Source organism: Danio rerio, chromosome 2, assembly GCF_052040795.2.
Source record: "Danio rerio strain M-AB ecotype USA chromosome 2, GRCz13ab, whole genome shotgun sequence".
Lineage (NCBI taxonomy): Eukaryota > Metazoa > Chordata > Actinopteri > Cypriniformes > Danionidae > Danio > Danio rerio.
This window is the reverse complement of record NC_141022.1, coordinates 9199317-9217018: the sequence shown is the minus strand read 5'-3', so window position 1 is coordinate 9217018 and position 17702 is coordinate 9199317. Positions and strand designations below refer to the sequence as shown.

At 38.0% G+C, this 17702-nt stretch overlaps 2 long non-coding RNA genes across 2 annotated transcripts; one reads left to right on the top strand and one right to left on the bottom strand.

Moving 5' to 3' along the window:
- Positions 1-12757: 12757 nt before the first annotated feature.
- LOC147846207 (uncharacterized) lies at positions 12758-14523 on the bottom strand. Its single transcript, XR_015478248.1, has 2 exons — positions 14477-14523; positions 12758-13596 (listed from the first exon to the last, which is right to left on the bottom strand). It is a non-coding gene; the product is annotated as an uncharacterized LOC147846207 (long non-coding RNA).
- A 182-nt stretch (positions 14524-14705) lies between these two features.
- On the top strand, positions 14706-16323 carry LOC147846206 (uncharacterized). Its single transcript, XR_015478247.1, has 2 exons — positions 14706-14804; positions 15488-16323. It is a non-coding gene; the product is annotated as an uncharacterized LOC147846206 (long non-coding RNA).
- Positions 16324-17702: the final 1379 nt, after the last annotated feature.

Sequence of the window (17702 nt, the reverse complement as noted above, 5' to 3'; positions counted from 1 at the left end):
AAAACAAAAAAACATTTGCAATACTTTCTAAATTAGTGCTTATAATAAATACTTTGAATAGGGGTTTACCTTTAAAACGTTTCTTTAGAACTTTAGCTGACCATAAATCCCTAATTACATCTTTAATATCCATGCTTCTAATATCTAAAATAGCTTATTGGGGTCTAGCATCCTTATTTTATTTATTTATTTATTTATTTATTTATTTATTTATATATGTTTGCATCAAATATACCATCTGATGAAAGTCAGCGCCAATATTTCATTGGTCCATATTATTACTGTCGATTTCATAAAAGGGGCAAAGTAAACATTCATGATAAAAAAAGTTTTGATTTGATTTTTAACTGGTTCAGTTAGACCTACTGTAAAGCATAATCGAGTGTAATTACTTGAGATAGACACTCCGCAACGATGGAATTTTGATAACTGCTCGTTTAGGCTATTTGATTTGTTCGCACACTGTCTCGTTTATATTGTGTGATGGAAGGATAGTGCGGGCACGCGTCGGTTTGAGTCCAGCTTTAACCGCCGCGCGGCCGAGACAGCGCTTTAGTTATGAGTCCATTCAGCATAATTCCACAGCTTCTGCTACTACATGTACAAGTGTCTCAATGATGAAGACTGTTTGAATTGTATTTTTGTTCTACGACGAGCTTGGTTAGCCTACCTATGACTAGACGGTTCTCGCGGTAGTGCTGTGATAAGGGACTGTCCTGGGAAAATTGGGACATCTGATCATTATGGGTGACTAAAATAGGGCTATTCGATATTCTGGTTGGGCTACAGCCACTCTGAACCCCCTGTTAGCACCGGCGTCACTGTTTTTGAACTGCAGCGAACCGAAAGGAATACTTCACATTATTGACGAGAGAAAGCAGAACGCATGAGGCGTTTCCTGCATCATAGCGCAAATTAATTCTTTAGGCAATAAAGGGCCCTGGGGCTTCAGCCCCACCTAACCCGTACGTTAATCCGGCCCTGCTTATTCATGTTCGGTGTCATTTTAAATGTCTATGTGTGATTGCTCCACTTCAAAGAAAATGGTCTTCACATCAACTCATGACCAGGCAAGGTTCTTGGTGGAGCTTTTATTGTCTCTAATTGATGGTGATTTGAGCATTTAGGCGAAAGGTGCAGAAATGTCTGGGGGATTCTGTAGCCAGGATACCCAGTTGCAACATATAAGTCTTTGAGCTCTTTATCAGGACTTATATGCTGCAATGTACTTTTACACAGACAGGTATTCATCTCTAACTCTTAACTTTATCTTTAGGTAACTGATGTTGTACAATCTGAATTGGCTTATTTTGTTTGATTATGTGAATTGGAATGGAAAATCTTCGCCTGACAAATAAATGTAAAATTATTGTTTAACTCTTCACCTGTACCACACCAATCCAACCCAGTTCACCTGTACCGCATGTCTTTGGACTGTGGGGGAAACCGGAGCCAGTAGCGTAGCGCAAAATGCAGAGCGATCACAAAACTGAAAGCGGCAAGAGCGTAAAAGTAGCCAGAAGTCATTCATTTTCAATGAGAACCGGCGGTGAGAAACAGCGTGGCGCGTCTTCTCCGGTTTGTGAGCGTCAAGGAGAGATCAAATCAAGTCAACTTTGAGCTATGATATGACGTGGTTCGGCAGGAAGCAATCAGAATGAAGTAGTCCACCGCTTGAGAGGTGTTCAGAGAACACACAGACCTGTGAACTTTGGTTCCGATCATAGTTGTTCCCAAGAGTTTGATTATTGCGGTTGCTAGATTTTCAATCATTGAAACTCGCGACGACGCGGGGCCCCCCCGCGGTGCGTGCCCTGCGGGCCCTTCCGCTACGCCACTGACCGGAGCACCCGGAGGAAACCTATGCGAACGCAGGGAAAACATGCAAACTAAACACAGAAACACCAACTGACCCAGCCAAAGGTCAAACCAGCGACCTTCTTGCTGTGAGGCGACAGCACTACCTACTGCGCCACTGCGTCACCCATATGTAAAATCTGTTTAAGATAACTCATTGTTAATTCGATGGATCAGTATTTAAAAGCAATATTATGATCATGATATTGTCAGCATGGCCGTTATTCAGGTATACAATTCAGCCAAGGTATTTGATCAACAGTGTTCTTGCTTGTGTGATATTTTTAATTAAAGCCTGCTCAGCCATACTCAAAAAAAGTTTCTTTTGGGTGTCTAATTTTGTCTTTCTATTTAACAGACTTTTAAAAAGATGAATACATGGCACCAGTTTATAATTGGTTATGATGATATATCAACCAACCTGTCAACACAATACCTCACACTTCATTTCCATACACAGACAAGATGTTCACTTCACAAAGGATAGCAATGTATATTTTTGCACTTTTTTTTTTTTGGACATTGAAAGAATATGGGTTTCATAAAATGACAAGTAATCAGAAGTACTGCAAGTGCTTTTTTCCCCCTGTGATACATGGATGAACAGGAGATTTCATTCTTGTGTGAAAATTCACTGCCTCTATTTATGTGCCAGCAGCTTTTGACAGCAGGACTATTCAAGTCTAATGTGCTATGCATCAACATTTCTTACATTAACACAAATGCTGTTTCTTTCTGAAAGCAATTCAGAGATTACATACTTTATAATTGCTTATTATGTGTGTTTATTATCTGTATCTATATTTGGCAAACATGATTAAGACAAGCAGTGACCTCAGCCAAAAGGTGATTTGCTTTGCTTTACGTGTGGTCTTTCACATTATTAATAAATGTGAGATATATTGTGGTAAAAATTGCACAGTTTACTGTTTGTTCTCAGTGACAGTAATGTTTTGAAGAATATATGTGATACTGATGATATTGATAAAAGTATACTCTTTCTGAATTTGAAAATGAAACATATTGAATCAATAAATTAGGGATGCTCATTTTGGTTAATCTTGCCAACCGATGTTCATTGTTCATTAACTGAATATTAACGGTTATCTGGTCAGATTATTCATTTATTCATTTTCTTTTCGGCTTAGTCCCTTTATTAATAGGGGGTCGCCACAGTGGAATGAAGCACCAACTTATCCAGCATGTTTTTACCCAGCGGAAGCCCTTCCAGCCACAACCCATCTTTGGGAAACATCCACACACACTTATTCACACTCATACACTACCGTGTCTTTGTGTCTGACACATAAATATTGCATTTTAAAATACTGATTTTGCATTTCAAAAACCAGCATATGCTTTTCGTCCAATCATATGTTTTTTTTTCTTCTGTCAATTAAAAATAGCAGGCTCCCTCAAATCAGTCGCTCCACAAAAAATATGCATGTAATTCATCCTCTGCTCTAATTCTTATATCACAAACATCTATCAACATTTTTATAGAAGTCATTAGTTTAAGGATTATGTCTTGAGCGTCTGATTTGTTCACTCAGCTCACCGTGTACGTCGGCAGGCTTGAGATGCAGAGAGGAGTTGACCACGGCGATCGGTTTCGAGTCCGGGGAAGAGCGGTTCTAGCAATCAGGTAAGACAAAAACAGAATCCCAAAAATTAAGTGTACGAGTTTCGTAATAGGGTGAGGACGCGGTGAAATCCGAAAACGCGATAGAAAAAAAATCAGGGCTTTTCTTTTTTTAGATGGCTTTTGTAAACTGTGTAAAGCGAGTGGGCGGGCGGGTCAATTGGTAAAATTGGTTGGGTTCAGGAAAGGAGGAGGGCGGGTCAGCCGCGCAGTCAATCATCCGGTCAGTCGGGCAGCGGCCTCTGGTGGGTTCACGCAAGAACGGCAGGCACTTTTTTCCAGGGGTTTCAGTACAGCGTAACCGCTATTACGTCATCGGGTGGGCGTGGCCTATATGTGAATTTGCATAGGTCACGGATCATGCGCAGATTGTGAAAACAGCCGTTTGATTCAAATACCTGTACGTATTCGCAGGGGTTTTGTGTCCAATGCCTTTTATATGCAGTACTTTAAAATAGCTGCCCTGATCAGGTGTTTCATGTGAAATCAGTGTATGTTATATTAAACAAATTAACTTAAGTTACCTCTCAGATTACATTAATACTGTTATAACTTAAGATACCTGTCCCGATCCCAGGGCTTTTGTGTCAAATACTTTATATATCATAAACAGTAACATCAGATACCTGTCCTGATCTCAGGTGTTTCATGTATGATCACTTTTATATTATATACAGTAACATCAGATACCTGTCCTGATCCCAGGTGTTTCATGTATGATCACTTTTATATACAGTAACATCAGATACCTGTCCTGATCCCAGGTGTTTCATGTATGATCACTTTTATATACAGTAACATCAGATACCTGTCCTGATCTCAGGTGTTTCATGTATGATCACTTTTATATTATATACAGTAACATCAGATACCTGTCCTGATCTCAGGTGTTTCATGTATGATCACTTTTATATTATATACAGTAACATCAGATACCTGTCCTGATCTCAGGGGTTTCATGTATGATCACTTTTATATACAGTAACATCAGATACCTGTCCTGATCCCAGGTGTTTCATGTATGATCACTTTTATATTATATACAGTAACATCAGATACCTGTCCTGATCTCAGGTGTTTCATGTATGATCACTTTTATATTATATACATTAACATCAGATACCTGTCCTGATCTCAGGGGTTTCATGTATGATCACTTTTATATACAGTAACATCAGATACCTGTCCTGATCCCAGGTGTTTCATGTATGATCACTTTTATATACAGTAACATCAGATACCTGTCCTGATCTCAGGTGTTTCATGTATGATCACTTTTATATACAGTAACATCAGATACCTGTCCTGATCTCAGGTGTTTCATGTATGATCACTTTTATATTATATACAGTAACATCAGATACCTGTCCTGATCTCAGGTGTTTCATGTATGATCACTTTTATATTATATACAGTAACATCAGATACCTGTCCTGATCTCAGGTGTTTCATGTATGATCACTTTTATATACAGTAACATCAGATACCTGTCCTGATCCCAGGTGTTTCATGTATGATCACTTTTATATTATATACAGTAACATCAGATACCTGTCCTGATCCCAGGTGTTTCATGTATGATCACTTTTATATTATATACAGTAACATCAGATACCTGTCCTGATCCCAGGTGTTTTATGTATGATCACTTTTATATTATATACAGTAACATCAGATACCTGTCCTGATCCCAGGTGTTTCATGTATGATCACTTTTATATTATATACAGTAACATCAGATACCTGTCCTGATCTCAGGTGTTTCATGTATGATCACTTTTATATTATATACAGTAACATCAGATACCTGTCCTGATCCCAGGTGTTTCATGTATGATCACTTTTATATTATATACAGTAACATCAGATACCTGTCCTGATCCCAGGTGTTTTATGTATGATCACTTTTATATTATATACAGTAACATCAGATACCTGTCCTGATCCCAGGTGTTTCATGTATGATCACTTTTATATTATATACAGTAACATCAGATACCTGTCCTGATCTCAGGTGTTTCATGTATGATCACTTTTATATACAGTAACATCAGATACCTGTCCTGATCTCAGGTGTTTCATGTATGATCACTTTTATATTATATACAGTAACATCAGATACCTGTCCTGATCTCAGGTGTTTCATGTATGATCACTTTTATATTATATACAGTAACATCAGATACCTGTCCTGATCTCAGGTGTTTCATGTATGATCACTTTTATATTATATACAGTAACATCAGATACCTGTCCTGATCCCAGGTGTTTTATGTATGATCACTTTTATATTATATACAGTAACATCAGATACCTGTCCTAATCTCAGGGGTTTCATGTATGATCACTTTTAAATACAGTAACATCAGATACCTGTCCTGATCCCAGGTGTTTCATGTATGATTACTTTTATATTATATACAGTAACATCAGATACCTGTCCTGATCCCAGGGGTTACATGTATGATCACTTTTATATTAGTTAACATCAGATACCTGTCCTGATCCCAGGGGTTTCATGTATGATCACTTTTATATTAGTTAACATCAGATACCTGTCCTGATCCCAGGTGTTTCATGTATGATCACTTTTATATTAGTTGACATCAGATACCTGTCCTGCTCTCAGTTGTTTTGTGTATGATGACTTTAAATAAAAATAGAAAATAAAAATGAGTTATGTTAATTAACTAAGATTGAGAAAGAAAAATTATCCACGGTTTATTACAGAAAAATGTGGTATTTATTTGTTTAAACATGACTGAATACCATATTTTAAACTACAAAAACACGGTTAATCTTACCACAACCATTATTACTTGGTTTACGTTACCATGGAAGTACAAAAGCCCAGAGACAGTAAAACGGAGTAAAACGAAGTCATCTGTTTTTGCTAATGAAATCTTTAAAATATAACATTATAAAAACAAAACAAAAAATAACCTGTATGATTGTTTTTTTCCTTCGTTATCCACCGCGGTAGGTTCTTTATCCATAATCATCCGGTTTGAAATGACCGCGCTAAAAAAGAACATGTACTGCGCATGATCGGTGACCTCTCAGTATTGTTTTTTTTCTTTAAGGGGGCGTTTCCCAAACGCCGACCAAGCCACGCCCATTTTACGTCGTGGTAATGAAACCCCTGGAATTTAGTGCATGCCACGCAAGAACAGCGCGGGCGCGAACTTCCGTATTTGCAAAAACAAAAACTGCCGCCGTACGTACCTGCCGTGACGTATTCTGTGGTCTCCAGAAACGTCCGCGGGACTACGTTTCCACAATGAGCCTGGGTTGATTTTCTCTGTCTCAGTCGCTGTTCATATGGAAGAAAATCAATGCCAAAAGTATTGAAATAAAAAAACTTATCGAATAGCACAAACTGAAAAAAATAATGGACTGAATTAACAACTGCTTGCATTTTAATGACTTGGATTGCCAGGGTTTGTAATTTTAGGTCGTGAAATTTAACACAGCTGTTTATTTGAGCTAAATATCTCATCTAAAAATATTTCAAACACGTTTTCAAACTTCAATAATTCATATTCAATTTCCAGATTTCATGTATAATATTCAAATGACAATTTAGATGGTTGGAGCTTTGGTGTGTTGGAGCAAGGTTGGAACTAAACTGCAGAGCTGCGGCCCTCCAGGAATTGAGTTTGACACCCTTGTCTTAGTACATTTACTTTACACTTTTGTTTTTGTTCCCAGGTTTTTATCATATAAAAAAATATGTATTATATATTATGGGCTGAATGGTGGCACAATCGCCTAACAGCAAAAGGGTAGCTGGTTCGAGACCCAGCTGGGTGAGTTGGCATTTCTGTATGTTAGCATGTTCACCCGTTGTTCGCAAGGGTTTCTTCCGGGTGGTTTATTTTCCCCCACAAGTCCAAAAACATGTGGTATAGTTGAACCGAGTAAGCTAAATTGTCTGTAGTGTATGTGTGTGAATGAGTGTGTATGAATGTTTCCCAGCGATGGGTTGCAGCTGGAAGGGCATTCACTGTGTAAAACATATGCTGGATAAGTTGGCGGTTCATTCGGCTGTGGCGACCCCAGATTAATAAAGGGACTACGCTGAAAAGATAATGAATGAATGAATGATTATATATTTTATATCAGAGTTGGGACCGCTCACGTTTTGCTATCAAAAAACAAATAATTCACAGGGATAATAAATCATCCATTATAATAATGAATGTTAATCAATAGTGACAGTCTCATTCCTCTCTCTCTGTGTTTGTGTGAAATAAAGGTTTGCTTGACACAAAGGCCTTTTCAGTTTATAGTTGATGAAGTTGGTGCTAATGAAAACCTCCATCACATTTCAGCCCAGTAAAAGCTGGCAAAGCAGCTTTTCATGTTGTTAAACAGGCCAATGTCCCATAAAGGGTCTTGAAGGACATACACTCTGATTCCATTTATCTACTTGGCATCATGGCAAGATCCACTTATTTATTTATATATTTTTGACTTTAATAAGAGTCAAACACAAAGCAACAATGCAGAACGTTATTCAAAGTATGCAACATGAACACATTTCTAAAAGTAAATATTTAAAAGTAGCAAAATAAAATAAAAATAAAATAGTTTAATTAATTTGCTTCACAGTATATCTTATCAATTTAAGTTCAGACTGCATGATTTTAGCCCCGATTTTGACTCACCGACAGGTTTTGAAAAATCGCTGACAAATGCCTGAAATCACTAGCAATTCGGTGCTTGTTCACGTGAGTGACAACCACACAGTGTGAACTATTAAAGACATGAGACAAAGTTGTCTGTGATTCTTCCTATTGTAAAGTCATACAGTGTGAACCCCCTTGTCGCCGATCCATCTTGCAGTATAAACAAAGTAGTGACAAAGTGCTATAGTCTTGCAGTGTGAAAACATCTGTGACACGACTTATTGAAAATTGCGTACTCTGAACTTGGCATTAGGATGAGTTAAAGGTAACATGAATATTTTTTATGGTTATTAACCCTTTGACTGCCTGTAACATCCCAGGTCGTATTGGTTTCTGTTTTGTATTTCTTTTCTTTCTTTCTCTCGCCCTAGTAGGAGATAATGAACGTCACCTGCTGCCACTTATGAACTATTTAGTGATTGGAGGACGAGGAAAGTCGTGGGCATTTAAGCAGCATATATATATATATATATATATTAGGGATGTAACGGTATCAGAATTTCACGGTACGGTAATACCTCGGTATGAATGTCACGGTACGGTATTTATTGAATCATTTACAGGAAAAAACAAAACTTATGAAAATACTCCAAAAAAATGCCAAAAGTGTCAATGACATACAAATTAGCCATCTATCTGTAAGCTTTGAAACAGGAACTTCAATTTTAATAACAAAAAAAATATTAAACCATGTAAAAAATAAAGTTTCAATTTAGTATTGTTGAAAACTCATCACATTCAACATTTAATCACACTCAGCCCATCTACACAGATGAGAGCTCTGCTAGTCGGACTTCTCATCAAGCATCTCCCGCTGGATCTAATCTCACTATATTTATTAAACGGGATATTTCATTTATCTTGTTGTCTTTATCTAACGACATATTCCCTGACTTTGGTCATTGGAATCTATTACTTGTTCTCAGGTAACGTGTTTTGGCTGAGCGCAAAGATAAGTTAATGATTAATGTAACCACGTACATTCTGTATATTGACTGATCGCTTGCCTTTATTTCCTATAATGTATAAACTTATTGTATGTTATACTTTTAAAATGGCCATTATCGATTCTTAAAACTGATACTCAGCAAAAGAGAGGCTGTGTTTCGTATTTTCACTGAAATTGAAAGGAGGCAGTTGTTATCGGCTCCGTTTTGTTATAAATATCCACACAGTGAAGATGACGCTCATATATGCAGCACGACGCCTCAACATGTCTGCTGTCTAAGTTGCTAATATTAAAATGAAAATAGGCAGTTCCTTAAATCATGTTTACATTTTATTGTTGACAAAGTGAAACAACGAAGCCAGGGTGATGTGAATGAAGTTATAAAGTACACTGTTCCCTTTGAAGATTTACCCGTGTCCTCGGTATAATCTGCTTTTCCATATCAAACTGAGAAGAAGAGACTGCAGCCTTGATCAAACTTGCGAAGTCTGAACTTACACGGAGATAATGCAGGACTGAACTGTGCGTGTTAGGCTACTTAATATTCAGGAAAAGCCCCAATCAGAGAGGCGAATGTCTGCAGCCCCGCTTCCGTTTTCAGATGTCTCCGTTTTCCATCATCCACACTGAGACGGAGCTGCAGCGTCTCAGAATGAAAACGGCCTCTCCAGCCGTGAAACCGTAAGTTTTACTGGATAGCAAAACTTATGCGTTTTCAAACTAAAACGCATTAGTGTAAACAGGGCCTTAGAGTTTTCCAGCTCTTTTCATCCCCGCTTCTAGCAGCACACTCCATTTCCGCATTACTGGATCTGTAGCGACAACAGACCGCAAGGGATGATGGTCAAGCATGGGCTGATGGGAATTGTAGTTTTCGCTACCTCCCGTTCGCTTCATTCGCCTGAGCAAATTTTCTCAGAAGACCTATAGTTTTACCGAGTCATGCGACTTCGGTAATATCGGAAAAAATTAATATTGCGGTATGACGGTATTTACAATACCGTTACATCCCTAATATATATATATTCTCTTTGTTTGATACTTTAAGCATTGTTTGTTGATTAGGAGCATTAATTTGTTTAAGTTCTGTTGATGCTGTTGACCATCTTATATAGCTTGAACAGCTGGCTGCAGGGTGCATGCACATCAACCTGGAGCTCAACATGCACAAAACCGTAGAGATGATCGTGGACTTCAGAAGAATCTGTGAATACTTCTGTACATGAGATTTTTCAGGTGTTTTATTTTTAAAATATTCGCAACAATTTCAAAAAATCTTTTTTCACATGGTCATTATGGGGTATTATGTGTAGAATTTTGAGGAAATAAATTAATTTAATCCAAATTTGGCTGTACCAAAAAAATGTGGAGAAAATGAAGCGCTATGAATACTTTCTGAATGCACTGTACACAGGGCTCGAAATTAATCTTTTTGCTTGGTAGCACCGGTGCTCGTAACTTTAAAAGTTTAGGTGCAATAGCCAAAATTTAGTCGCACTTAAAAGCACTGTTACTACAAGTTTTATACAAACAAATTTATTGCATTTGAAATCAACACTAATCAAACTAACAAGCAAAAAATATATATATGCAAGCGTGAGGAAAATAAGTCTCAACGAAATCCCGTTATCACAAGAAAATAGATATTTTTTAACATATCTGAGTGACCAAAAGATACGCGGAGCGCTCACTGGCCCTGCACGCACTGCTTGACATGAATGAATCTGTTACCGATATAGCTGTGCTGTTCTCACGGGTGCTGTCTGATATTGCACTGATGCTTTTGACATATAGTGTACCTTATTATATGCATACGTCATGTTAATAGCAATAGTTTTTTTGAGTAGCGATATTACTCAGTGTAAGCCCGTTTGCGATGGTGTACGTGATGTTAAATTTTACATATAGCTGCCACTTGCACGGCAGACAGCATCTGGCGATTATATGAAGGATAAAACAGAAGCTGGTAACGCTTTCTTTTACAACCCGCAAAGTACCGCGTAAGTACAGTGAAATTACAGTGTACTTTTCTGTACGTACTGTGTAAGTATAATGAACGTATGTGTAGGTATAAGGGAACAAACCGTAATGTTTGGGTAATAAGGGGGTAACAACCAGATGTTCATCACGAAAATTACCGCGTAAGTACAGTGAAATAACGGTGTACTTTTCTGTACGTATAGTGTAAGTATAAATAACGCTTACTTAGGTATAAGGGAACAAACTGTAATGCTTGGGTAATAAGGGGGTAACAACCAGATATTCAGCATGAAAAGTACCGCGTAAGTACTGTGAAATAACGTTGTACTTTTCTTTAAATTGCAAAAGAACAAACCATAATGTATGCGTAATAGGGGAGTAACAATAAGATATTTATCAAGCAAAGATCCGCGTAAGTATATTACGTTTACGATGTACTTTTCTTCAAGTATACATATGAAGAATTATGCAAGGATGGTGACAACCTATTGCTATCTGCAAATGTACTGTACATGCACCTGCGTGAGTGCATTAGTACTCTTATTCAGTGCTTGGGTTTTATACGGGGTGTTTAATGAATAAAAGGTTTACAACCTGTGAAATTATGAACCCTTATTGTATACTGTATGCATTTTAAATCTGCAATTCAATATAAAATATATTTCCATACACTACTTACCTTATGTTTACTCGTCGATCTCACCAAAGCCATCAATGTCTCCATAACTCACTATCAACAAATAACTGCATGATATAGGCCTACCGTCAGGGTTCAATGTAGATTAAAACAGGATCGCATCTTTACTGCTGTTTGCACAGGGGGGCCAACTGTTGCATTTCAGTAAATGTATAGCTGATGCTTTATAGAAAAATGTAGTAATTTGGTATTCAATCAATAAAAACTGCTGCTGTAGTTTACTCTGTTCTTAGTGTTCACGTATACACTAGTGTGTTAAAGTTCAGCTTCTTCCCTCTTTGTTCCCTGTAATTAAAGGGTGAATACAGTATTTGTTCCCTCCTTGTTCCCTGTTCTTACGGGGTAAATACCACATTTGAGGGTTGTAAATTAAAGTGAAGCATTGTTCCTCTCTTGTTCCCTGTACTTACAGGGTAAATACCACATTTGAGGGTTGTAAATTAAAGTGAAGCACTGTTCCTCCCTTGTTACCTGTACTTACAGGGTAAATACCACATTTGAGGGTTGTAAATTAAAGTGAAGCATTGTTCCTCCCTTGTTACCTGTACTTACAGGGTAAATACCACATTTGAGGGTTGTAAATTAAAGTGAAGCACTGTTCCTCCCTTGTTACCTGTACTTACAGGGTAAATACCACATTTGAGGGTTGTAAATTAAAGTGAAGCACTGTTCCTCCCTTGTTACCTGTACTTACAGGGTAAATACCACATTTGAGGGTTGTAAATTAAAGTGAAGCACTGTTCCTCCCTTGTTACCCCCTTGTTCCCTGTACTTACAGGGTAAATACCACATTTGAGGGTTGTAAATTAAAGTGAAGCTTTGTTCCTCTCTTGTTACCTGTAGTTAAAGGGTAAATACAACATTTGTTCCCCCCTTGTTCCCTTTAGTTTACAATGTAAAATCTTGAAGGCAGTAAAATAAATATACAAACACACAATATATTTCTTCTTTACTTTGTAACCTTTATTTTAATAAATAAGCATTTTAAAACACTTCATCTTAATCAAACATTGTCCTGTCTATCATTGCCTATACTCATTCATTTTCTCTTCGGCTTTGTCCTTTTGTTAATCTGGGGTCGCCACAGTGGAATGAACCACCAACTTATCCAGCATATGTTTTACGCAGTGGATGCCCTTCCAGCTGCAACCCATCTCTGGGAAACATCCATACACACCCATTCACACGCATACACTACAGACAATTTAGTCTACCCAATTCACCTGTACCGCATGTCTTTGGACTGTGAGGGAAACCGGAGCACCCGGAGGAAACCCACGCGAACGCAGGAAGAACTCCACGCAGAAACGCCAACTGACCCAGCCGAGGCTCGAACCAACAACCTTCTTGCTGTGAGGAAACAGCACTACCTACTGTGCCACTGTGTTGCCACCCAGCTGCAACCCATCACTGGGAAACATCCATACACACTCATTTACACACATACACTACGGACAATTTTAGCTTACCCAATGTCACCACATATTTTTGGACTTGTGGGAGCACCCGGATGAAACCCACGCTAACATAGGGAGAACATGCAAACTCCACACAGAAATGCCAACTGACCCAGCCAAGGCTCGAACCAGCGACCTTCTTGCTGTGAGGCGATTGTGCTACCCACTGCACCTGCCTATACTCAGACAGCAAAATAACACAATATTTCATTCCCCCTTTTTTCTGGCATCTCTTGCTTGGCTTCCTCTTCTGCTCTTCCACTGAGCTTCCACTGAGGACTCTGATGGTGAGTGGCTGATGAAATCCCATGGGTCTTGCTGCTCTGCATTTATATAAAATATATGAACAGACATAAAGGCTTTTAGTAAGCTGTAGACATGTTTATTTTGCTGTTTTATGTGTGTGTGGTGGTTGTCCAACAATTTCACATACTAAATATTTACAGATACCATACAGACACTATACATTACTATCAAACAAAAGTACTATGATCAGATCATATGGGAGATTGTGATCATTTATAGTGATAATAATTAAAGCGCAGAGGGGAAAAGGCTATGTGCAGGCATTACAGACTTTGAAGTAAAGATTATTTGCAGTTCAGTGTACACATTTAAATTCTGTGTTACTCATTAAACGGTAAGTAAATGTAACGTTTGGGTGAACTACCCCTAAGGTTAGTTTTTGATTAAGTACATGTCTTAACCCATCATTAGTCCTAAATAAAGTGAAAGATATCATAATATGGTTGATGTACTGTTATGGACCCTTTTTACATTTCAGCGCAGTGAATGGGAAAGTACAACACATTTTTTTTTTTACAATCTTCTTTGCTCAAATAAAATGAAAACTTCATGATGGTGTTGTCTTGACAATTAGAAAAAGAAAAAATTTGCGTGAAACTGATAACGCCAGCAAGATATACAATAACATCTAATTTACTCATGTCCATAGACACTGTTTGAAACACCTCGCACATGTAATCATATTATATAATACATACGTAAATACAAACAGATGTTATTTTATTAAAAATATCATTTAAAAACTCAAGGATTTTAGATGCTGATGATGGTAAAACGCGTCATAACAGTATTGTGGAAAGGGAATTGTTAAAAATAGGTACAAACATCAGATAGAAACAAAAACCTAAACAAACACTTCTATGTACATAACGTCATAAAAATACTTGTTTTATTTACCTCGCGCTGCCCTCCTTGTACTGCCGTGTACAGGAAATTCAGGGAATGGAGGACGGAGAGAATCGATTCGTCTTCAACAAACCGATCAGTGTGACATCAAAACATCGCGAGAACAACAGACAGCTCCGTGTGCATTTGAATCTATCTCGCGATATTGTATCACTTCAGGTACGCGCCTACTGATTCGAATCAACGATCGTTGATTCAAACGAGTTGTGAATCAAGAAGCCTCTAAAGATCCGAATCAAACTGCAGCAGCACGCCACGAGGTTTTGCTCAGACTTTTGGGACGTTTGGAATTGCTCCGTCTCGTCAACATGTAACACATGTGAGTAAATCGTTGTTAGTAAATAACGCTACTGTTACGATTAGAAATTGCATTAACCAGATTATATTTATTATGTTTCATTTGTTTTAGCGTAAAATTAATGCTAGTTCATGGCCGAATCTAAACGGCCAGCAGCGAATATTTACCAATGTTTACTGTCGTTTACTTTGCACATCTTAGAGATGTTGCCAAAGTTCCTCTGAATTTAGTTTCTTCATGTCATTCCAGATAGACTGGATGATAACGTTAATCAGTTCAGATCTCTGTGGCTGTTCTCATACAACTATTTTCTCCCTGTATACGTTAATTACAGCAAAGTTAATGACAAAAATAATGTTTGGAAATGTAAATTGATATATCAAACTGGCATGCTACAGAAAATATCAACACCCCCCCCCAATTACTAGTAACGTTAGCCTTGAACTTTAGCACAGTAGCCTACTATATAAGCCTTTTCCCCTCTGCGCTTTAATTATTATCACTATAAATGATCACAATCTCCCATATGATCTGATCATAGTACTTTTGTTTGATAGTAATGTATAGTGTCTGTATGGTATCTGTAAATATTTAGTATGTGAAATTGTTGGACAACCACCACACACACATAAAACAGCAAAATAAACATGTCTACAGCTTACTAAAAGCCTTTATGTCTGTTCATATATTTTATATAAATGCAGAGCAGCAAGACCCATGGGATTTCATCAGCCACTCACCATCAGAGTCCTCAGTGGAAGCTGAGAAGAGCAGAAGAGGAAGCCAAGCAAGAGATGCCAGAAAAAAGGGGGAATGAAATATTGTGTTATTTTGCTGTCTGAGTATAGGCAGGTGCAGTGGGTAGCACAATCGCCTCACAGCAAGAAGGTCGCTGGTTCGAGCCTTGGCTGGGTCAGTTGGCATTTCTGTGTGGAGTTTGCATGTTCTCCCTATGTTAGCGTGGGTTTCATCCGGGTGCTCCCACAAGTCCAAAAATATGTGGTGACATTGGGTAAGCTAAAATTGTCCGTAGTGTATGTGTGTAAATGAGTGTGTATGGATGTTTCCCAGTGATGGGTTGCAGCTGGGTGGCAACACAGTGGCACAGTAGGTAGTGCTGTTTCCTCACAGCAAGAAGGTTGTTGGTTCGAGCCTCGGCTGGGTCAGTTGGCGTTTCTGCGTGGAGTTCTTCCTGCGTTCGCGTGGGTTTCCTCCGGGTGCTCCGGTTTCCCTCACAGTCCAAAGACATGCGGTACAGGTGAATTGGGTAGACTAAATTGTCTGTAGTGTATGCGTGTGAATAGGTGTGTATGGATGTTTCCCAGAGATGGGTTGCAGCTGGAAGGGCATCCACTGCGTAAAACATATGCTGGATAAGTTGGTGGTTCATTCCACTGTGGCGACCCCAGATTAACAAAAGGACAAAGCCGAAGAGAAAATGAATGAGTATAGGCAATGATAGACAGGACAATGTTTGATTAAGATGAAGTGTTTTAAAATGCTTATTTATTAAAATAAAGGTTACAAAGTAAAGAAGAAATATATTGTGTGTTTGTATATTTATTTTACTGCCTTCAAGATTTTACATTGTAAACTAAAGGGAACAAGGGGGGAACAAATGTTGTATTTACCCTTTAACTACAGGTAACAAGAGAGGAACAAAGCTTCACTTTAATTTACAACCCTCAAATGTGGTATTTACCCTGTAAGTACAGGTAACAAGGGGGTAACAAGGGAGGAACAGTGCTTCACTTTAATTTACAACCCTCAAATGTGGTATTTACCCTGTAAGTACAGGTAACAAGGGAGGAACAGTGCTTCACTTTAATTTACAACCCTCAAATGTGGTATTTACCCTGTAAGTACAGGGAACAAGAGAGGAACAATGCTTCACTTTAATTTACAACCCTCAAATGTGGTATTTACCCCGTAAGAACAGGGAACAAGGAGGGAACAAATACTGTATTCACCCTTTAATTACAGGGAACAAAAAGGGAAGAAGCTGAACTTTAACACACTAGTGTATACGTGAACACTAAGAACAGAGTAAACTACAGCAGCAGTTTTTATTGATTGAATACCAAATTACTACATTTTTCTATAAAGCATCAGCTATACATTTACTGAAATGCAACAGTTGGCCCCCCTGTGCAAACAGCAGTAAAGATGCGATCCTGTTTTAATCTACATTGAACCCTGACGGTAGGCCTATATCATGCAGTTATTTGTTGATAGTGAGTTATGGAGACATTGATGGCTTTGGTGAGATCGACGAGTAAACATAAGGTAAGTAGTGTATGGAAATATATTTTATATTGAATTGCAGATTTAAAATGCATACAGTATACAATAAGGGTTCATAATTTCACAGGTTGTAAACCTTTTATTCATTAAACACCCCGTATAAAACCCAAGCACTGAATAAGAGTACTAATGCACTCACGCAGGTGCATGTACAGTACATTTGCAGATAGCAATAGGTTGTCACCATCCTTGCATAATTCTTCATATGTATACTTGAAGAAAAGTACATCGTAAACGTAATATACTTACGCGGATCTTTGCTTGATAAATATCTTATTGTTACTCCCCTATTACGCATACATTATGGTTTGTTCTTTTGCAATTTAAAGAAAAGTACAACGTTATTTCACAGTACTTACGCGGTACTTTTCATGCTGAATATCTGGTTGTTACCCCCTTATTACCCAAGCATTACAGTTTGTTCCCTTATACCTAAGTAAGCGTTATTTATACTTACACTATACGTACAGAAAAGTACACCGTTATTTCACTGTACTTACGCGGTAATTTTCGTGATGAACATCTGGTTGTTACCCCCTTATTACCCAAACATTACGGTTTGTTCCCTTATACCTACACATACGTTCATTATACTTACACAGTACGTACAGAAAA